General features: G+C 39.2%; 1 protein-coding gene across 1 annotated transcript in view; it reads left to right on the plus strand.

The window, feature by feature from the left end:
* Celf2 (CUGBP Elav-like family member 2) overlaps nt 1–23,714 on the plus strand; it is a 788,139-nt gene that overhangs the window by 246,260 nt on the left and 518,165 nt on the right. The window lies entirely within an intron of this gene.

The following is a 23,714-nucleotide window of genomic DNA, read 5'->3' on the forward strand; positions in this document are numbered from 1 at the left end:
GGACAATATTGACACCGACTTTCAAAATCAGATGTTTACTATTCAGTGATGCATTTATTTGTCAAAACGTGTTATAATCATCCTGTTTGCTTATGGAGAATATAAGAATGTGACTCATGCTGGCAGCCTCTTGGAAAGACGCTGTGTCAAAAAAGCTCAGCCAAAAAAAATAGAATCCCAGATTCCGGATTGATTAGCCATCTTACACAGAGCTCTAACTCAAACATTTCAGAGATTTAAGCAAATTATTTTAACTTTAACTTTGAATGAGGCCAAACCTGGAAATTAAGTTCCAATGCATGTTGTAAAAGAATTCTCATTATCCCTCTGACCTTTCTCTGCTTAAAACTGAGCGGATACCAACAATCATTGTGAAGCAATTTCTTGATTTTTTTAAAGCCTGTTACTAATCTCTAAGACCTTGAAATTGAAGATTTAGATGGTATTGGATTTAGAGTTGCTGCTCTTAATAAAAGTTTATAAAATAAAATTAATGTATTTTTTAATTGTTTAAATATCTAGAATGCATCCAAAATAGAAAACTACACTAAATTATATGTTTTTAACAGTTTCCAAAGCATAGCCTTTGCTTGCTGGTATCAGTAGGTGTCAGACAGAAGTATGAATGGCATCCATCATTACAATACTAAGTGAGCATCAGAGTACAGCACCTATGTAGGCCCTGGCTACCATACGGTAAGTATGGTAGAAAAATGCTGTTGAATTTATTAAGCAATACAGATTTTCTTCCCTGGCTAGGATTCTCTCAGGGAACTTTGGAAAAATATGAAATCGAATCTAGTGTTGCCCAGATCTGTCCTTTCAAAGCCTACAAGCTTGTGGACCTAGAGATGGAAGTTTTTCTCAGTTATCTCTACCCACCTTGGGTCACAGAATATAAGGTCCCTTTCAATGAGTATTCCCCAAGGGCCTCCTGTGTGCTAAGCTTTGTGCTTGGCATTGAAACATAAATCAAGTAGAAAGTGGTGTGCCTCTTGCTCCCCAGGATTTTTTGGTGTAGAAAGAAAGACACCAATAAGTAGGTCAATAAGTATGTGTAGGGTCATGTGCTGCATAATGAGATCAATTACAGACAACATATACAATGGCGATCCTATAAGATTATAATGGAACTGAAAAATTCCTGTCATTAGTGACATCATAGCCATCACAGCATCATGGATCAACCCATTACTCATGTGTTCATGGTGCTGCTGCTGTAAACAGACCTACTTCATGGCCAGTCATACACAAAGATAGCTCTACAATTACATATAGCCATAGTACTGGATGATGATAATATGCAACTATGTTACTGGGGTATTTGCTATACTTTTATCATTATTTTAGAGCATAAGCCTTCCACTTATTAAAAAAGGCTTAGAGTAAAAGATCATGCCATATTCCATGGACAGCAGCTTTATATAGCTCACGTTTATTACATCTCTTAATTACATCAAGAGGACAGGCTGGTGATGGACCTAGACCATCTAAGACCATGTACGTACACTCCTGTGATGTTCATAGCTAACAGTGCATTTTCCAGAATGTTTCCTGTAGTTATGTCACACACGAGTGCATTCAGCGATTGTGGCAAAGACACAGAAAAAGAAAAAGACAGAGAAAGAAAAGGACGGTCACACCGACAATGTCTGGGGGCTTGGGTAGAAGGTGGCAGATACTTCGACCTGAAGTGTTAAGAAGGATTCAGTTTTGTAAAGAGCAACAGGGAAAGGAAGAGAGCTGGTCAGGGATATAGGACCAAAAAGGACAGTCTGGGTAGATGTTCTGAGGATTTCAACCACCACATAGGCATAGAACTTTCAAAATGATCTGTGGAGGAGGGCGAATCAGGTAACTCCCTATAAGCCATAGTACGGAGTCTGAATTTGTATTGTATTAAAGTGCTGAGCACAAAGGTGGTGTTATACTGTTTTCCAGAGAGAAGGGACCTGAGCGAAGCATGTGTTAAGGAATTCTCCCTAGAGAATTCTGCTGGGAGTAGGCTAGAAAAAAGGGCTCTTGGTGAGCTGATGGTGGCTTGGAACAGGTGGTGGCTGTGGTGGTGAAGAGAAGATAATGGATGGGGCATACTTGTTGGTGAGGCAGGTGGGCCTATCAAGGATGATCCTCCATTGCTGGTTTGTCAAACCAGTGTGACTTGCGCTATAGTTGGGGAGAAGGTGGAGAGATGGGTGATATTTGTGTTTGTTTTAATGGGAACTTCAGGGCAAGAATTAAATGTTCAGTATGGGAATGTTAAGTTTGAAATGGCTATAAGACAACCAAATGAATTATCAAATAGACACCTGGCTATTCAGTCTACAGAGCTTACATCATGTCCAGTATGGCATCTACTGTTCCGCTGTTGTAAAGGACTCATGGTTTGGGATCTAGGAGAAGTCAACACAGGATATAAAAGCAGCTTAGAGCTGCTAAGAGTGCTATCTTTATTGCAAGAGGCATGATGATTTCTGCCACCACGGCAGCCCATGACATGAGGAACAAGCCAAGAGTTACTAAGAGTGCCTCAAGAATGAACTAAATTACAGCTTTCTATGCTGTCCACTGTGGGCTCCGTGATACCTGAGTGACAGCATTCATTCTACAGTGTGTATCGATCATCAATGTGCAAAGAACTTTATAATTTATTTATAAGAACACATCATTGATACAATCTAAGATATCTAACACAGGAAGAAATGGTAAATAGTACATATTCATATAAGGAAATGCTAGGCCACCATTGCAAATATATAGTTTGGAAAAATTATGATATGAGATAAAATTTAAATTGCAGAAGGGAAAAGAAGGCTACTTGGGAATGTTTAGAGTTTGATACCAGCTTGATTAAAAAACGGAGAGGAATAGATGCAAAGACAGAGAAAAGACTGGAAGAAAATGAGTGAAAAACGTTACATACAGTTTGCAAACAATAAGATTTAAAGTTATTATTTTTCTCTTCGCTTTTAGATATTTTTTTGAAAATGTCTGATAATGACCTGAAGTGTTTGATAATGACCTACAGTTCACAATTGAGGCTTGTGATAATTGTTTGAGAGAAAAGAGCACCATCGTAGGAACTATGGGGCAATCCAAAGAAGTAGAAATGATCCCTTCCATTAAAGTGAACTGTATGGAATGATCTATGAAAAACAGCCCCATTAATTCCTCTTTAGTCACTGGAAAGATCAGCACCACTTTTATTTATAGTGTATCATTTGGTTAGGGCTCATGGGGAAAATACACAAAAACATCAGAGAGAGACTCTCAACCAGGAAGGCAAATGAGATCTTAAGTGGAATTGTAATTGTTCACTAACATTTTATTGTGCCCTTACCATGGGTCAGGCAAATATTTCACATTCAATACTACTAGAGAACATTACATTTACACTAGATTAACTTGGATTAAATAGTGTCCCTTCTCCTATCAAATACTCTGATGTAAAACAGGAACTGGAAAAATTTAATAAACAATTACACACATGCAAACATTGTGTGCATATGTGTATGCCATCTTCATATAAAGTTAATTAAGCAAGAGAAAGTGAACACTTAATTAAAAATTTTGTTGCTAATTCTAGCCTACTGATAAGGTGGAAGAATATAATGGTTGTCACCTGTCTGTCTGTTGATTCGTCATTAATTAAAACCCAGCTGGTAAGGGCGTCCTGAAACTCAAGTGGTAAGACAGAGCTCAGAGTGAGTTGCTGTGGATGTAGATTGAGGTCTCTAGAGTCACTAAATCCATCCCATTCTTATTCCAACTAAGACACTGGCATCTAGAAAATCCAAATCCCTTTGTTAAAGCTGATACAAAGACCTGCGAAAATAACAAACATCACTTCTCAAAATAATTGTTTCAGGATTTCAAACATGTTTTGGAGATGTCGAGAAATCTCTGAATATTCCTTGAGCTCTTCATGGGACCCAGCAGGCTTAAGAAGCTCCCACTGTGTCAACAGTATCTACTTCTCTCTGAAATATTGGGGGTGGAGCTTGTAGGAGAGCTTTCTGCAATCTTGGTTTGGGAGTATATCTACAAATTGGATTTTCTAATACCTCCTCCCGCTTTCCTTTGGTTTTAAAATAAGCATCCCTGCCTCTTGTGCAGTTATACCAAACAAGGAACGTGCTGTGTACCAGGAGGAATTTGGCCTTCAAAAGGTTGGCTAACTCGAGGCTGATAGATAGAAGAGTGGATGTCCTGGAAAATAGAAGAATGTAATTCTGATTCAGGTACCACTTCAAATCTGACACAGAATCAGATTGTCTCTGAAGGGCCCAGACTTATAACACCTTAAGGGGCAAAATTGACTGCCATAGACAAAGCCATTGTATATACCCACCATTTGTAATCCCATCCAGATGGTACCTTTTGCCTTTTTCTTCCAGAGTTCTTTGTTGTGTATCTTCATGCTGATGAGGCAGTGCACTGGGTTCAGTCCCCAAATTGACCAATATTACTATCTCCCTTTGAAGGCTGTGAACTTCATTATTCAGCCTTGTTGATGGCCATTCCTAGTCCAAAAGGAGTAAGATGAAGGTACAGATGAACAAAACGAACACAATACCTTGTACTGCTTTAAGTTTAATATGCTCTAGTGAATTTAAATTAGGTATGTTTATGAAATGCCATACTTCCAATTTATCTTAATTGTTCAAATATTGAATGAGAAATTAAGTGTTTTCTAGGAAGAAAGCCGTCGTTGTTAGGTACCTCTCCTGTTGTCTTTTTTGATTAAAATTTTAAATACATTCAAAAATCAAATAGACTAATGAAACCAAACATCCTTGCTGAGAAAAAAAATACATTAATAATGACAAATTATGTTGGTCCTTGACTTGACAAAAGTGAGGTTTCACCTGATCCACTGGTATTTTAACCAAAAATTCTCAAATCGATGAAAACAAGATTGTTTTTCAATATTTACAACAATCTCCAAATTTACAACAAACTCTGCTTTCCAGAGTATGGAGATTATGCACCAAATCTAATTCATTTGACTTGTGCTCCCCTTGAAGAGAGTCTGATCTGTGATTCAGCCCCTGGATACTAGAGTGGATACTTGATGTTTCCTATCTCTACCAACCATTGGGAATCCATTCATCATTCTATGGAATCTTCCTTGTGCTCTAAGACACCATTAGAGTCACGTAGAGGATTAGAGTTTTTAAATAAATTGGGCCCTAGAAATATGATAAAGCACTCTGACATAACAGGCCATGGTGTTTCCTTGTATTTTTGGAGACTGGAAATAATTCAGGCCAAATACTTTACCAATAGTACCCAGGAGGGAAAGTGCTGGTATTAAAAACATTTCACCATGATAGGCATTAAAGTATAATACTGAGTCTCAGAATTATTCTACTGCTAATCCCTGGTTCAGGAGAATTCTAGTTCCAATATTTACAAACCAATATTATACACGTTTACATATACTGTAATTGTTCAAACATTACAGAATGTGCCTAAGGACAGTTTTTCAACAGATGTGACCCTGTAGTGAGTTGTGAAATGTTGTGTTTCAGTGTTGTGGTTTGCAATCTCCCTTTTTTTAAAAAATGAAAGATATATGATAGAACAGATAATTATCTGAGTGCATCACATATTAAAATGGTAAACATTACATAGGGTAATAGTGTCCATCTCATTCTACCTTCGTTCCCACCCTCACACTCCCACCCCTACCCTCATGCCCCTCTGCTCAATCCAAAGTTTCTCTATTCTTCCCTAGCCAAACCCCCATTATGGATCACCATGCACATATCAGAGAAAAAATTTGGCCTTTAGTTTTTTGAGATTGGCTTATTTCACTTAGCATGAGATTCTCCAATTCCATCCATTTACCTGCAAATGCCATTATTTCATTCTTCTTTATGGCTGAGTAATATTCCATTGTGTATATATACCACAGTTTCTTTATCCATTCATCTATTGAAGGGCACTTAGGTTGGCTCCATAGTTTAGCTATTTTGAATTGAGCTCTTGCTATAAACATTGATGTGGCTGTGTCACTGTAATATGGTTATTTTAAGTCCTTTGGGTATAAACTGAGATAGCTGGTCAAATGGTGGTTCCATTCCAAGTTTTCTAAGGAATCTCCATACTGCTTTCCAGAGTGGTTGCACCGATTTGCAGTCTCACCAGCAATGTTGAGTGTACCTTTTCTTTCCACATCCTTGCCAAAAATTATTGTTGCTTATATTCTTGACAATTGACTGGAGTGAGAAGAAATCTTAAAATGGTTTTGATTTGCATTTCTCTAATTGCTAGAGACGTAGAACATGTAAATGAGGTGGACATCAATACCCTATGGACATGTACGATTGCACAAATGGTGTGACTCTGCTTTGTGTACAGCCAGAGAAATGAGAAGCTGTGCTCCATTTATGTACAATAAGATGAAATGCATTCTGCTGATATATAACTAATTAGAACAAATTTTTTTAAATGGCAAATATTGCTCCGTAAAAGTTTTTAGTTTGGTGGGTTTGCATCTTATGTCACGATATGAAATAATATTGTAGTAAGTTTGTTTCCCTTTAACAATAAAGAGTCATGCTGTTTAAAATTTTACTCTTTAGTGGATTTTAATTGCTGAAATTGGGCGGCGGGGGGCTGTAAAATAATAGTGAGGGGGGCTTTTACTTATCCATTTGTATGCATGTCCAAGTGTAATTCTGCAGTGGAGTGATTCACAAACAAACAAACAAACAACAAATAAGTAAAAAATAAATATCTGACATCAGAGTAGTAATAACCTCCAGCATAAGTTTCAATTCTGTCCACTTAGGAGGAGTAGAACATCTTCCTGTGCCCTTTGGTATTATTGAAATGAACTTTGCCTTTTGAAAAGTGAATCCACTCCCAGAAGAGAACGTAGACACCGATCAGGAAGTACAATGTCATGTTAATCCATTGATTATAGCTTTTATTCTTGTGCAACTAAACAAGAGTAGCATTTCTCTCTCTTGTATAAAGAAGGTCACAAGTCTCTTGGGAGAATACATAGGATGAGCGTTTGACTTTTGAAACTGTAAAATTTTTCCAAATATCACTACCTTGGGGATGTAGGCACCTGTTCTTCAGTTTCCAATTTAAAGCTAAAGCTTACTCATTGGATAGGGCAAAGAAATAGCATCTTCCTAAAATTTATACTAAAAAAAAATCCAGAGCAAAATTCATGACATCTAGAAAATAAGCCAGATTGCTTAACATGGATGCTTAATTTGTGCTTTCAATATTGTTTAAAGGTGAGGGTTGTTATGAACAGGCTTCTCAACAGGTCAAATGCACTGATGCAATTAAATTGCTGCTTGTTGAGACATGTTTTTTCACTCCTAATAAAGGTAAATATAAATAAAGTTTGTTTGGAGATGTATGCAACTTGAGGTTTTAAAAAAAAAACACATTTGAAATTAACCACTTAAATAATAAAGCAGAGCATTGTACTTCATGTTCTTTAAGCTACTAGAAGAGAAATTGAAACACTAGTCCAGATCCACCCCCCTCTACTCCATTTCTAGAGATCTAACCCAGGACCTGGATTATTCTAGTCCAGCCTTAACTAAGCAATACGAGGAAGCATGATTATAAAGGAACTGCTTGAAACTGAACTGTTCTCCTAGAACATCTGTTCTCTTAGAGTTCTTAGTCCCAGGTCTCTTTTGTTGTTCAAGGGTTCAAGTCTAAATTCTTTAGACAAAGCTCTTTTATTAAGCGTCAACTATTTTTGCCAAATTTAAATGACATTAGTATCCCTATATTTCCATCTACAGCCCTCTTGAATAGATTTAAATTCTTATTCTTTGAAGTCCAGGATAGTCTCTCTGCTATTCCAAAGTTTCTTTTGGTTACCAGAGCCTTAAATGACACCACTGTCTGATGACACCCTCTTGAACCCCCAGCATGAACTATCTGCCTCAATCAATTGACTGTAAGAATGTTCTTTACAGATATGTTAGTTATCACTGGTTTTTGAGACTTTGTTTCAGGCTTTGTTTCTGTCAATAGATGATTGTCTTCCTGTGAGCACAGACTGTCTTCACTGGCTTCCAGGATCACACCAATCAGTAATTTTAAATGGAATCCAAGGTTATATTTACAAAAGACAAATATCAGGATGAAAACTTAGGAGAGAGGGGAAGGGGAAAGAAGTGATAAGACAAAGACTTAAAAATCTCAAAATATCCTGAAAAAAAAAACAAAAAACTCCATATTGGGAGATAGGAAAAGTAAGTAGCTTATTAACAGATCATTGGTACAACCTTTCATCATTTTATACGAGATATTCTGATTATAGAGTTAAAGTGTGAGTTGAGTTTATTCCTTTCGAATATTTATCTTCTTTTGCATCTTCTTTTTAGTGTACTGATTTTAATGGTATTGTTCAGGATGGCTTTGGTTGCACATTTCAACAATAGGGGAAAATTGGCTTGAAATACTGGGGAGTCTGGGGTGGGATAGGCCTCAGATTTGCCTTGATCTACTGTTCATGCTTCTTTATTCTGTGTTTCAGGAGCTCTGCCCTCCATGTCTACAGGGTGTCTATGCTGTTTGTGTGGCATTAGTTTCAGACCCAACATTTGCATAGGACAAATACTCCAATGGGAAAAGATAAAATGACATTTTGTAACCTTTTCCTAGCATAGCAGGGAAATATTTTCCTAAAATGGCCCTTCATGGGTTGTTCATGTCCTCTTGTGCCAAGTCATATCCCATGACCTTTCCTACAAACTTAGCCCAACCAATTACTCTCACTCCTGGAATTGTGGGTGAGGTGAGGTGCACATTAGATCCCCAAGTTGAGTGAAAATAAGCAATAGTTACTTCAATGAAATTAGGGTGAAGAAATAAAATAATAGATGCTACAAAGGCAACCAGCAATAGCCCCTAGTCCAACTTTCCAAAAAATATTTTCTTCTTGAGCACAACCAAAGTTTACCATAGCTAATGACCACCTCTTTGATTCAGTATTGTCACACTTTGGCTTTGTTAAATATGAAATGCTCCCAGGGCAAAGAGTCTATTTTTCTGCAATAATGTCATTAATATATGAATATTAATATATAATATATTATTAGAGAAAAATAATAAATATTTAGCTATTTTGGAAGAATCCATTTCTCATAGCATCAAGCATAGTTTTCGTATGTATTTTGTGCACCTAAAATAGTACAAAGGACATGTTTATTCACCAAAAAATGCAGGTGCTATTTCTTCCTATTTCTATTCATTTTCTTTTAGGAAAAATTACATTTTCTGGGTCATTTAATATTCTAATGCAGCACACTTTTAAAAAGCTCTCTCTCTTTTTAAAAGTGTTTAAGAAAATATACCTCACCAATCACCAGTGACGATCACCATCTCTCTCTATTGCCATGATAGTGATTGGTGATTGTCATTAAGAAAATATCATTTTTATCATTTCAGTCTTGGAAATAGAATAGGAAAATGCTTCTTCTGTAATAATTAGCCCTATCAATATCCCCAGGGTTAAATATGTCGAGTAGAAGAGTCATTATATTTGAAATGAAGTTGGAGTTTTGTTTTGTTTTTCTTCCTGAACATGAAAGCAACCTTATAGTTTTTGCCTAGAGAATTCATTTTCCCTTCACCTAAAGTTATGTTAAATCTTGATGCTTAAAATCTATGCTGTATCACATAAACTTATTTTGTATTTGTTGAGCAATTTTTTTACTAAACATCGGAGCTGCTTAAGGAAGGGTAGTATTTTCCTACATTGTCTCAGAGACAATGTTGACTTTGAATAACCTACATTGATTGAAATAAACTCTTAATAACAATATTCTTATCGATTCCTTCATCCTTATTTTCTTGAACTCTCACTTTATTAAATTCCTGTCTGATTTGTAATATTTTAGGAACTATCATCCTAGAACAGTGTTAATATCAAGACTCCAAAATTCAGATTGACTTGAACAATCAATGTTTTTGGTATTTCACTGGACAAAAGATCAATATCCATAATTTAAGAAAACTTCAGTGAATTCATTGAATTCAACAGCCATAAAAACACACAAGCATGTACTTACCTATTTATTTATAGACACACAAACATACACATATGTGAAAAGACATGCAATTAAACAGACAAATAACTGTAAAAGATAAAGAAAATAGAGTCTTGCTCTTTATAATTGCACAACAGGCACATTAATAATATTACAAACCACATAGTCCAGGCCCTATAACCAAGTTTTGTGTAGCTTATCTTAGGACAACAAAATCGTCCAGCAATGGACTTCCTAAAATGTATCTCATCGTAAAGCAAAGCATGACCTTATTAAGAAATATGAAAAGATATTCAATAGACTACAATCCAAAAGGAATAATACATTGTGGCAAATATTTCCCTTTTTATCCTAAAATAAAAGCAATGTAGAGGGGGAAAGAAGAAGGTGATCATGGTATTGCCCTCATTATCCTGCCATTGAATGTGTTAAAACATGGGTTACATTTTATGTAGTTTCAAACTTGTAGGGAATCTTTCAATAATAAAGAAGCAGAATTTGTACACTAGGCCCTTCTTGGACGTAAATTGTTTGAGCCCCAGGACTTTCTCTCCATTTATCGATGGGTTGGGATACCCATGCTCTGTCTATAGGTACCACAAATAAGGTGTTGTTTAGCAGTTGAATGATATTGACATAGCTATCAGCAATCTGCAGATTTTCATTTTGAACTGTGGCATCCTGAAATAAGTTGAAGCAGAAATAATATCCCTGTGTTGAAAGATTTCAAATTCTTTTTATTGATAGGTGAAGTACAAGACTAGATAGGAATAAGTGAAGAATTCTCTGAGAGGGCAGAAATAACCACTGGACCGCTGACTACAATTGTGGGAGGGGGAAAAAAACAAGAGGAGAGAATGAAGCCAGCCGTCCTCACTCTGTTTGGTATATTAAGCTTCAATTCACCTTGGGCTCTTTATCTATTTTCCATCGGGTTTGCCTCTCTGCTTTATTCTCTCCAGAGCTCTATAAGGAATTATCAGCACTCCAACCCTTTGGCAACACTTAGTGGGAAACCCTGGGAGGTCAGCAATACGAGCCAGTATAATGACATCTTCCTGCCTGGTACAAAGACAGCATTCATCATCATTTAAGTAGACACACGATGCTGCTAGACAAAACCTCAGCCATGGAGCACATCCGTGTCCCATTACAGAGCCAGCCCTGTCCCAATGTCCACATGGAGCAGGAATCTCAAGGCTGGATACTAACAGCCTTGCTAGAACTTCAAGGAAAATTAAATGCACTAAATCAGTTGGTTAATTACGTGTGTCATTGACCTTGGAGGCTTAATGGGAAAATATATTTCAGATGTTGCTTGGCTGTAAACAAAGAATTATAAGGTGGCATCCAGTACATAATTGACAGACTAGAGAGCATTTAAATAATGTGGAATGAAATAAGCCCCTAGCCCAAAGTGAGTGCCTTGCCCTTTTTTTATTCTATACATTTCTTGTTCCCCTGACATATGTCTCACTCAGTTTCCCGAAGATCAATCCAATGTGTCTTCTTACTTCATTTGTCCTTTGATTAAAACTGCCTTTTTGAACAAAGCTGCTCAGAGAGCTTTTCCTACCTCCCAATCGTCTGACAGTCCTCTACAATTTTTTAACCTTGCCAAAAGCCGAAGTTCTCCTTAGTTGGGACAGATCCATGCTTCACAGCAATATGCGCTATCTCATCCCTGATTGTTTTATAACCTAGTTTTCCTATACATTCTGTGAGCCTGAGCATAACATACACATTCATCATTGGAGCCAAATCCCCAGGGCATAGTACTGTGTGAAACCAAGGTGATATGGGAACACATGAACAGAGATGCTAAGCCTAACTCACCCTCCATAAAGCAGGCAACCAGGGGTACTGGCCAAGTTCACTGGGAGATCAGTGACTGTTCACTGAGTCATCAAGCATGGCTCACCCTGAGTCTTGCCCTCACGTGGAGCCATATGCCCCTAACAACACACAGGAGAATCACCACTGTCAAAGAAGTTTCCTCTAATAGTTTTCATAAGTCCAAATGTTTGTCTTTCCCTCCAGGTCAAAAAGTAAGAAAACAGAATTTGGAGTTTTTCCTCAATGTGTATCTCTGTTGCAAAACTATACCCAGAAGGCAAATTATATTCCGGAAAAGAGAGTGCAATTTCAAAAGCAATGGTAGCTAAGGTAGCCCAATTTTTCATATCATTAGCATTGCTGTGCTGATTCTTACCTCTCCATCTCTGGTCCCTCTAGACCTCCTCTATGTCCCTGAGACTATGGGATTCTAGGAGTTCACTGCTAGTGCTTTCTGGATTCTCCATGTGATCCAGACTGGCACTTGCATGGGAAAGAGATTCTCGTGTTACTTGGTTTGGCATCTGATCGTGTATGAGGAGCCAGCCATTGTACTGGTTCATTCATTCATTTATTCACTCACTGTCATTCATCTATTCACTTCATTCACAAGATCCAAAAACAGGCAGGTGGATAAAAGTCTGGTATGGGAGATGGGCTTTAAGTTTAATTCTGAAAGTGGTGAATGAATGCCATCTATGGTTAGAGCAGTAATGGAAAAGCACAACAAGAGCAAGTACACCCAACCAAGGATCTCAGGAAGATTTCCCAGGGAAACTGACAGGTGAGCTGAGCCTTGGAGACTGTGTAGAATGTGTCCAGGCAAAGGAGGAAAAGGCCAAGAGTGTTTTCGCAGAGATCAGCATCTATGAAAGTGTTGAGAGAAAGAGCCCTGCATGTGGGAGGAACTGATAAAAACTCCTATGGGGCTGAGTGAATGAGGAAGATCCACAGGATAAGGCTAAAGTGTCAGCAAAGGTCGGATCCTGCAAGGCTTTGTAGGGCTTATTAAGGCATTTGCACTTTATCTTCAAGCAACGAGAAGTCATAGAATTTTAAACTGCATGGTAAAATGGTCTAATGAGTATTTTAGAAGATTACTTGGTGCTTTGAGAAGTATGGAAGTGAGAGGTAGGAACTAGAAACCCACGGATTAGTAACTCAGACAAAATGTTATCATGGCCTGAATTGAGTAGCAATAGAAATGGAAGGAAGTAGACAGATACAATGAACACCTAAGAAGGGGAGTTGGCTGGAACCAAGGATTTGGGGGAACTTGAGAGAAGGAAGTGTAAAAGATGACTTTCAGGTTCTGATGTAAGCCATTGAGTGGATAATAGTGTCATTTTATGGTGGACAGTAGTGTCATTCTCAGGAATAGTTGAAGGATAAATTGGAAGAAAAAAGAACATGGAATAAGTTTCTGACACACTAAACTTGAGGGGCCTGTGAGAAATCAAAGTAGACATAGTGACTATGTACTCAGAAATGCAAGTCTCTGAAAAGCTACAATGGTCAATTGCATTGGTGTCAAATTGACTGAGCCGTGGATACCCAGATGTTTGGTCAAATATTATTCTGGCTATTTCTGTGAGGGAGTTTTAGATGAGATCAACATTTGAATCAGTAGACTGAGTACAAAAGGTTGTTCTCCTGGGGACAGCATCTGTATCCTGAGCAACTTGGCAGGTTGAGGCAGGAAGATCACAAGTTTAAGGCCAGTCTGGGCAACTTGGCAAGATTGTGTCTCAAGATTTAAATTTTTTTTAAAAAGGACTGGAGTTGTAACTCAGTGGTAAAGCACCTTAGATTCAATCCCTAGTAGAAGAAAGAAAAAGGAAAGGGGGTGGGGAGGGAGGGAGGGAGGGAGGAAGGAAGGAAGGAAGGAAGGGAGGGAGGGAGGGAGGGAATAGAAAAGAAGGTAGGTAGGTATGTGGTTGGGCCTCATCCACTCAGTTGAAGGCCTGACTTGAAAAACTAAGACTGACCTTCCAAGGAGCAAGGGGACTCTCCTCCTGCTTGACTGAATTGGGCCATCAGGACTTTCATGCCTTCAGATTAGAACTGAAACACTGGCTTTTCTTGAGCCCTGAGCCTGCCAGCTTCTAGACTAGAACTGACAACATCAACTCTTCTAGTACTTTGGAAACATACATACTTACACACACATACACACACACACACACACACACACACACAATTGGTTCTGTTTCTCAAGAGAACCATGAGTTCTTAAAAAAAAAAAAATGTGTCTGGGGATATGACTTAAAATCCTGAGCATATGGATGGTAAATGGAGCCATTGAAAGTGATGAGATGGTATGAAATCAGGAGACAGAGAAAATAAATCCTAAAACTGAGCTCTGATAACTTCTAACATTAGAGGTTGAGTAGGAAAGGATGATCCACCAAGGAAGACAGAAGGAATGACTGGACAGTTAGGAGGCTAGGAGACTTTGGCATCAGGGAAGGTAAGAGAAGCCAATGGATCTACACTGTGGTTAATTCAAGGATATGACCAGGCAGTATTCATTAGGCTAAGTAAAATGTAAGTCAGTGCTTACCCAGGGTTTACTTGTGAATGGTGCCAGAAGGTGGAAAAATGGAAGTAGTTTTCAGGCATGACTGGAAGTAGAAAAAGTAGAGTTTGAGTAGGGAATTAGAGAATTTGGTACATGAGAAAAAGAGAGAGTGGATTGCAGAGCACCTGGATACCTAGAAGGGAGTGAGCCTATGCTAGAATTTGACATGTAGAAATAGTTCAAATTAATGCTCAGGAACAGAGACAACATTTCAGAATATTCTGGGAAAGACTATCCTCCAGGTTTGGGAGGAAGTTCTCAGGTCTAAAGCAGACTGGATTCACCTCCAATATCTATGCTGGTAGGTTTTATTATATGAGTATAAGCATTTACCCTCTCAGGCAAGCAATTTCAGAAATTTTAAGCAAAGAAAGATTTAAAAACACACACACACACACACACACACAACTTTTAGAGATAAAGTCTCTAGTTAATATTAGAATTCCATGTTAGAAATCCTAAGTTTAATCCAAAATTTTCCATAGTCTCTTAGTCTCTCTGATCCTCAGGTTGTCCATCTGAGAAAAATCTATGAAATGATACTCGCCCTGTGGAACTTGGAGAGTAGTTATAGGAAGCAAATGAGATACTGTACAAGAAGAGAGGTTACTAAGTGCCAAACACTAGCTAAATTGGTATTTATGGAGCAACTGCTTTTCTCATATGAAAAGAAGTCATTTGAGCAGTTCCAACATTTTGCAAAAGCTTTCAAACCCCCCATTTACTGTACACAAAAGCAACCCTATCCCTTCTAGTGAGGCTTGTGAAGTTGCACGTGAGATAAATTTGATAATGGACTTGGAAATTGAGATCCCTATGGGTCCAATAGTCTGTAATTATGAAACAGAGGCCCTCTAGCTCACACAACCTGGCATGCAGCCCAGGTCAGAAAACCCACTTTTGTTGTTCATAGGACTGAACGGCTCTTTTATAACAAATCAGTACCCTCCATAGAACTACCCTGAGTACAAAGGGGAGAAAGAAGGGACAGAAAGGTAGACAATGGCAGGTGAAACTGAAACATATAAACTATTTCTCTCTTGTGTATCGTTTTCATGATTATATGGTTATTCAAACTATGGAGCTATGTTAAACAGATGAGGCATGAACATGGAATTGGGGGCGGGGGTTAATGTATCTTCACTAGACAAAGAAATCAAATCCGGGTGGAAAAAGAATGTTGGAACATAGAAGGAAGAAGGATGGTTAAAAATGCAAAAATCAGGAGGAGACCAATTCCTATAATACTTATTTGTGACAGGTAAGGCAGCCATCATATCACCTGAAGCATGGAGAACTGTGCTATTGTATTAATTACTCTCTTTAGTGACTCTCTGAGCTTTGGACTATTTAAATTCCGGGATGAGAAAGTGCTAATGGATATGGTATTGTAGATGGAGTGAATTAGTGCTTCACGCTGTGCTGCTGTCTAAAAGAGTTTTAAATGGTAACCCACAGACTAGCTGTGCTTCCTGCTTTTAGTGTTGGCTCAGCCATTTGTTCCTGTTAGTAACAGAGCAACTCTGGGGTCACAGAAAACTTCAAAAAGGAAGAAAAGGAAAGTAGATGTCAGTGGGACACTTTAGGAAGATTAACATGTTTTGCTGGGAGGCTGTTTATGATACACTTTATTGTGTACATTGACAATAAAACCCTGATAGTCTGTATTTGAAAGGGAAACCATGTGTCCTTTAAAAATTCCATATCAAAGCTGCTTTGAATGGGGCTTTTTTTTAAAAAAAAAAAAAAAAAAAGGCAGACTTTCCACAGAAATTCCATTTGGTGGTGTGTGCTCTATCCTGTGCCGTGCCTCTGACCTCTGCCATTCTTACCTGCCCAACCTGGGTCTCCACATTTACAAGAAGCATAAACAAATATGCTTATGGCAGAACCCTTCAAAATTCCTTACAACTGCTTGTGAAAAATACCTGATCAAACAACACAGGGGGCACTACAACCTATACCTGGTGTGTCTTCTGAGAAAAGACAAAGCCAGGTTCCCCCAAGAGCATTAGGCCTGGGGACCGGAATGGACATCAGTCCGAGAAAATCACCTGTAGAAGGGCCACCCTTTGACTCTATCATGTCTCATAATTGCATTTTCCCCCTCCTTCCAATGTCCTTTCAAAAATTGTATAAATCATCATGCCCATACTCTCCTTTGAAAACTGAAAATAACACAATCAAGACAAAAAAAAAAAAAGTCCCACCCCCGCCAGTTCCAGGCATTCAGACCCCCACAGCTGCCCTCTAAGCATCTGCTTCTGGATCTTCTTACCTGCTAAATCTCTGTATCTCACATTTCTGCATTTTTATGTGAATTCAGTTTGGCTAGACTCCCCAGAAAGCAAAGCCTGAGGCAAAAGCTCATGTGTAGTATTTTATTAGGAAACTCGTTCCCAGGAAAGCCGGAAAAGAGGCATGAAAGGGTAAGAAGTGAGAACCAACACAAGGATGAGTTACCACTGCCAAGATGCCACCTCTGGGGACAAAGAGCGAGTATTGCCCATACCTTGTTCTCGTTGAACTAACATCCAAGGAGCCATATGAACAACTGGAACTTCAGGTAGAGTGTCCAAGGAAGGAGGAAGAATTTATCTGCCAGGTCCCATGACCCAGTGGTGGAAGTTCACCCCCCACCCCCCCAAACTTCTGTGAGTTCTACAGTGTGGCACTGGGCAGGTCCCAAGTCATTGCTTACATTAGTAGAAGGTCCAGGGCATGAGGCAAGAGGTGCTCAGTGCCTTGACATAATGCACTGTTGGCTGTGTCACATGAAATTGGACTGATTTTATACAAAGCAGGTCATGAAGCAGTGGCTGGGCCAGAGCAAATGGCCCCAGGGCCCAGAGATAGACAAGACTGAGAGGATCTAAAGATCCAATTGCCAGGTTCTTCCCTTGAATTATATTGACTCCCTACTACAATTTGGGCTTCATTGCTATGAAAACAATACACCCCAACAGTGGATATAAAACTTGCCAGAGTCTCCTTCAAAATGGCAGCCAGCCTCAATATCAGAGAATTCAGGTTAAAAGATGGGTGAAAGAAACTACAATTCCAACCACTGCATGGTCATGCGGCTATGATTGATACCCACTGTCTACTTCCCATTCTAGATTTCTCTCCTGCTCAGCCAGCTCTGGGGCTTGTCTGTGTTGTTTACATCAAGGGCTGACCCAGACCTTAATCTCCAGAGGTGTGATTGTGTTTTCCCTCTGAGCTGTGATTGGGGAAGTGGTCATCCTCACTCAACACAGAAGCACCAAACACACACCAGTGAATCCTCTGGATTCCAGTCATTCCTCTTGCTCTGCTGGGCAGCAGCCCTTCTAACTCCTCCTAAGCTACCAATTTACATTAACTGTGGTTTGGGCCTCTGGCACCCTGACTTGAAAAATCAAGTGCCTTTCTGGGGAAATGTCCCAACCACCAACCCTGTAAACTAGAACTTCTAACTTGGTAGGAATTAAGAGTGCAGACACAGGAAGAACAAATTCAATAATTTGGTTATTAGGTGATGAATGATGAAAGGCACCAATCCTATTTTTATTTCCTTGGTTCCCAGACTCATAGATTCTATCTATTGTTGTCCCTAAACTAAAATCTACTAAGAGCCCTTAACAGATCATTCCATTGCTGTATAAGGACAACTGTTTCTAAGCAATGAGTCACATAGAATAACAAGAGGACTGTGTTGTAATTTGCCCATAATTGTACTTTCTTTGTCATAAAATGTGTCTGAGATGATCTTATATGGGATAGATCAGTAGCTGAGTCCTTGTGAGGGGAGAAGAAGTACCATACATGGAGAACATGTGGAGCCTGAGAAGGACAAACTGACACAAGAGATCTGGTGTAAGTGCCTGTCACAAGCATCCAACTCGACTATACAGGGAACAGTGCCATGTGAGGTCTCAGTATCAGTCTCTGATGCTGGGAAGCTGGGTATCCAGCAGGAGCGGCTAGAACATTCTTGGGAAGGGGGATCCTCTGATGTGAGGCTTAGCTTTAATCTCCATCTCTATCATTGTGGCTACTGTTCATGGGTCCTTTACACCTGCACTGAGATTGCCAAGATAGAAGCTGGGTGGCCTACACAGAGTAAGTCATCCTGCCCATCAGGTATTTAAGATCTTCCACTTCGGTGTTCTCTCTCTGGTGGACATTACCATGAAACAGAGCTCTGCATGCTTGTGTCCATTCACATATGCCCACCAATGTATGACTTCTCCAGACCTCCTTGTCCCTAATCTTCCAGACCTCTGATCTTTTCCTCTGATAGAACAGTCATTTTGTTCCCACTGTTGAGGGTGGGAACACTCTCACATACACATATGCACACCACAAGGAACTCCACATCTCAGGCCATTTCTCTGTCAATCCAGCAGAAGCCACTAAGTGTACTGCTAGAATTTCTGCACAATAAGAGTACTTCCTTTCATCAATATTTTAGGTTCATATTTGATTAGCGTTGTAATGTGGTATTAACCCAATTTTTGCTGGCACCAACCCAGGAGTACCAGATTATCTGTGAACTCTAAACCAGTCCCAAATCATTCAGTTGATCATAAGTGGTACCTACCACCTACCACATTCTCGTCACCATAGGTGTGAAGGATGGGTATCAGTACTTCAGATGTTGATAACAAGGCAGACTGGGTCACCTGTTCATGTACCTTACTCATGTCTTCTGTATCTTCTTAAGCTCAATTCTAAATCAAGTGGTTTCCAAATGCCACTGGGAGGGTGAGTTGTCAAGGGCCAGTTCCTAGTGCCAACTGACAAAGCCTGGATTCCTCAGAAAGCAGAGCCTGGGATTTTAAAAAGGTTAATAAAATAAATAAAACTCCTACATTAGTACTTTGTCAGGGAGTACATTCCAAGAGTAGTGGGATGAGGAAAAGAAGGAATGAAGCAAAGAAGAGAGAGCCCATCTAGGGCATGATTATAAGCAGAACCATGCTCACTACGGGAGCAAGATTGATTGCTCAGTCTTGAGGAAGTGTCTTCCAAGGGCCCATATGAATAACTTCTTCAGACAATCCATCTATGGGAAGTTGGCAGTACTAATGTATCTGCCAGCCCCCATACCCAATTTGTCAAAGATTTGCCCCATGGGGCATTTACTCTACTATCTTCCTGGGTCTTGTGAGCTTGGGTCCTTGTCTGCATCTCAGTGGCCTTTCACACTTCATCACCAAAGGCAAAGCCCAGAGTGGAGGACAAGAGATGATGTATGTGGTAGAGGTCTCAGTCCAAGTGCTAGCAGGTTGAAACTCTATGAATTTGGATGGAACCTATGCAGAGCTGGTTTCTACAGTAGCTGCTGGGCAGAATCAGGTGGCCAAAGACTCTGGAAACAGGTAGATTAAGAAGGTCTAAAGAAGGTGCCTGCCTGATATATGGTTTTTCCACTTCTTTCTCTTCCCTGTCTCAGATCTTGCTTTTTCTTTTCTGATTTTGCTTTCTACTGAATCACCTCCGTTAAAAGCTGTCATCATAGGACTAGTAACATCCTCGGCCTCAATCCTTCCCTCCACTTTCCAAATATATGCTCCCCCATAAACAAAATCACAAAATGAGCAAAGGGAGTGTTTACAGTCTATTCAATTCTTAGTTTTTCTGCACTTTCTTCTTCCTTTTGAGACTGTCTTCCCAAGTTGCCCTTCACCTCAATACAACAGGTTTGTGTTACACACTTATCATGAGCTTGGCATTGTACTATGGATTAAGAATGCAGAGACTTAAGATGTGTCCTGTGTCCTGAGAAGCTCACAGTCTATCTGGAGAGACCATACAAAATAGGGTCCTTCTTCCAACCTGTAGGACAAATAAGTTTTCCTCAGAAGAAATGACTTATTAGCCAAATCTTAAAGTCTGAACAGCTGTTGTTCCAGGAAGGTTTATGGGAACAGCCTCCCAGGTAACAGACTCCCCCTGATAAAGGCACAGGGCTGGTGAGGGCAAGGGAAGTACCACAGTAATCGGTTCCATTATTACAAAGAATTTACCTCAGTGAGATGCTAGTGGCCAGGGCATGGATATTTCTCATCATAATAAGAAACTAGCTCTTTAGGTCAATTTTCTATCAACTTTCAAATAGATTAACTCAGAATTACTTCTTAGTGACATTACTCTGGCTGAAAGGGGGAAGATAAATTGACAGCAGCAGGGCCAGACCAATTACCGCACTATTGCAATTGTTCAAGCAAAGGGCTAAGAACACCTACCTGAACAAGCAGTCTGGTTACAGAGGGCTAAGAGGAAGTCACAGTTTAGAGATGTACTTCCATGGCATCATCGCAGTGTTTGGGAACCAGTAAGATGGGGATTGCAGTAAACAGAGGCACGATGGGTAACTTGAAATTTTCTGACTTGAGCTGTTAAGAGGAAACCGTGCAATTAGAGGGGGTTGGGAATATAAAAAGGTATGTAGACTTGGCAGAAAAGGTGATACAATCAGTTAAGAAGACTGAGAAGCTCACAGTCTATCTGGAGAGACTATACAAAATAGGGTCCTTCTCCCAACCTGTAGGACAAATAAGTTTTCTCAGAAGTGATGACTTCTTAGTCAAATCTTTAAGGCTGAATGGCTGTTGTTCCAGGAAGGTTGATGGGAACAGCCTTCCAGGTAAGGGATTCCCCTAATAAAGGCACAGGGCTGGGTGAAGGCAAGGGAAATGCTCATGAAACATTCAACTGAATGTCTAGAAGAAAGCTGTAAATAGCAGCATAGATTTGCTAGTTTAAAAAAAAAAAAGAGTAACTGGAAATTGTGGCATATGCTTGTAATCCCAGCAGCTTGGGAGGCTGTGGCAGGAAGATTTCGAGTTCAAAGCTAGCCTCTTCAAAAACAAAGTTTTCTAAGCAAAATACAAAGAAGGGCTGGGAATGTGGCTCAGTGGTTGAGTGCCCTGAGTTAAATCCCCAGTACCCCCAAAAAAAGAATACTATGCATAATATGTAATTTAATATAATATAAATTATAATAAAATTATAATATTATTATATAATTAAATATAATACAATGTGGGTACCTGGGTGAGAGGGCAGGGATGGCCTCATCTCTCATGATGAGGATAATTGTAGATAATATATCCAATTAAATATAATAAAATGTATAATTACATTTATTAAATATAATAAACACAAAATTATAAAAATATCATAGACTTATAAATTATAACAAGTATATTATACATTATATATAATTAAATATAATAAAATATGTAATTATATAATTATAATTCACTAATTAGAAAAAAATAATAATAATAGAAGGGAGATCAGTAGAGCAGAGAAAATGAATCCAGAAAGGTAGGGAAGGAGGGAAAGGAAAGGTACAGGGGAGTGAGACTGATCAAATTATGTGTATGCACAAATATGGCCTAATGAATTCCACTATTACAAATAATTACAATGCACCAATAAAATTTTTGAGAAATTAATTCAACTAAGATATAACTACCCAGGATGTGCTGTTGCTCTATGATTTTCCTGTAGATTAGGATTCAGTGCCTGTCCTTCATAATATTGGAAATTTACCATGTAGCATCTTCCCTTTGTTGCATCTGTCAACATCTGTCAACTTCAGTTTTTCATGGATTTTATATTTCAACATGTAATTTTAAAAAATAAACCTCAGGTCCAGAAAAAAAATACACATATAAGAATATATGAGATCTCCCAGATAATTATATAAAGGGAAGAGATGGATGAGTCATGAATATATTGTTAACTGGATCTAACGTGTAAGAAGTAGGCAGACATAGAGCCACCAACAGAGAAAAAGAGGGGGAATAATGAGAGATATTCACCAAGAACCAAGGAAAAGTTTTGAAGGTCAGAGGAAAGGAGAAATGCTGACTTATGGACAAGAAGAGAAAGCAATTGATTTCCCTAAGAATAAAGATAAAGAGATAAATGTTTTAGTCAGCTTTTTCACTGCTGTGACTAAACAATCTGACCAGAACAATTGGAAAGGAGGAAAAATTTATTTAAGAGCTCACAGTTTCAGAGGTCTTAGTCCATAGAAGGCCAGCTCCATTGCTCGGGGCTAGAGGTGAGGCAGAACCATCATGGTGAGAGAGTGTGACAGCAGTTCACCTGGTGACCAGAAAGCAAAGAGAAAGGTCTCCACTTGCCAGATACAAAAATATACCCCACAGCCATGCCCCCAATGAACCACTCAGTTAATCAGTTAATCCCTGTCAGCTTTTTGGAGATACCTCACATGCAAATCATAACCGTAAGTTTCTAAATCTGGGTGCAGATAAAATTGATATCAGATTCAATCTTATTTTTAGTGGGCTAGATGGCCCTAATTTTCACAGTGAAAAAAGTAGGGAGTGAGAACTCCATGATGGACATGAGCAGGTCTCTGGGTGAGAGGGCAGGGATGGCCTCCTCTCTCCTAATAAGAGGATAAAAAAAAGGAGCAAGATACAGCAAAAGTTGAGAGCCAGTCCTGAAGGTCAAGCCATGTTATATGCATGATTGGGAGTGTCACTGTACAATTCCTCACCAGTGAACGGGCAAGCAGCAGGGAAAAGGGTGAATGGAGGGACTCATTGGGGAGGGAGGTCTGGAGGAGTACAGGCCCGGGGATATGAGGTTACGGGTAGCTGAAGCAGACGGATGCTCCACCCTGGCAGAGGGATATGTGGAGGTCTGTAGGGATTAAAAGAAAACTGAAGAATTGTGACCTACAAGTATGAGACTGCAGACAAATTATGATCTCAATGAAGCTGTGAGAGAGCTGGAATTGTAGACTGAGGCCAGAAAGTACAAGAGGCTCCGATGGTTCTTAACACCAGGCCCCTCTGAAATGCCATCTCATCCCACCCCAGGCCCTAGCTCCTCTTTACTTCTTCATCAAATTGTATTCATCCGCTATCTCATGCTGCTGAAATCTAGTTAAGTGAATTAAGCTAATCTGTTGAACAAATTTGTGATAAGATAGTGATGGTTAATGAATGTTTGATACGCTATCTGTCTCTGAGAACAGACTCCTGAGGATAATGACTTAAAATAGTAGTTCTTGTCTAGGGATGTATCAGAGTCACCTATGGTGCTATTTAAATACCAAGCTGCCCTGGGCCCTACCCAAAGAAACGCTGATCCAGTGGCTCTGGGATGAGGGATGGGCATCTCAAGTTTTGCAAATATCTCCATGAAAAACTCAAGTTAATGGAGAGAGAGAGAGAGAGATGGGAAAGTAGATGAGCCTTCTTCCAGCTCTTCACATCCCTATC

The sequence above is a fragment of the Marmota marmota genome, unplaced genomic scaffold, assembly GCF_001458135.2.
Source record: "Marmota marmota marmota unplaced genomic scaffold, marMar, whole genome shotgun sequence".
Taxonomy (NCBI): domain Eukaryota; kingdom Metazoa; phylum Chordata; class Mammalia; order Rodentia; family Sciuridae; genus Marmota; species Marmota marmota.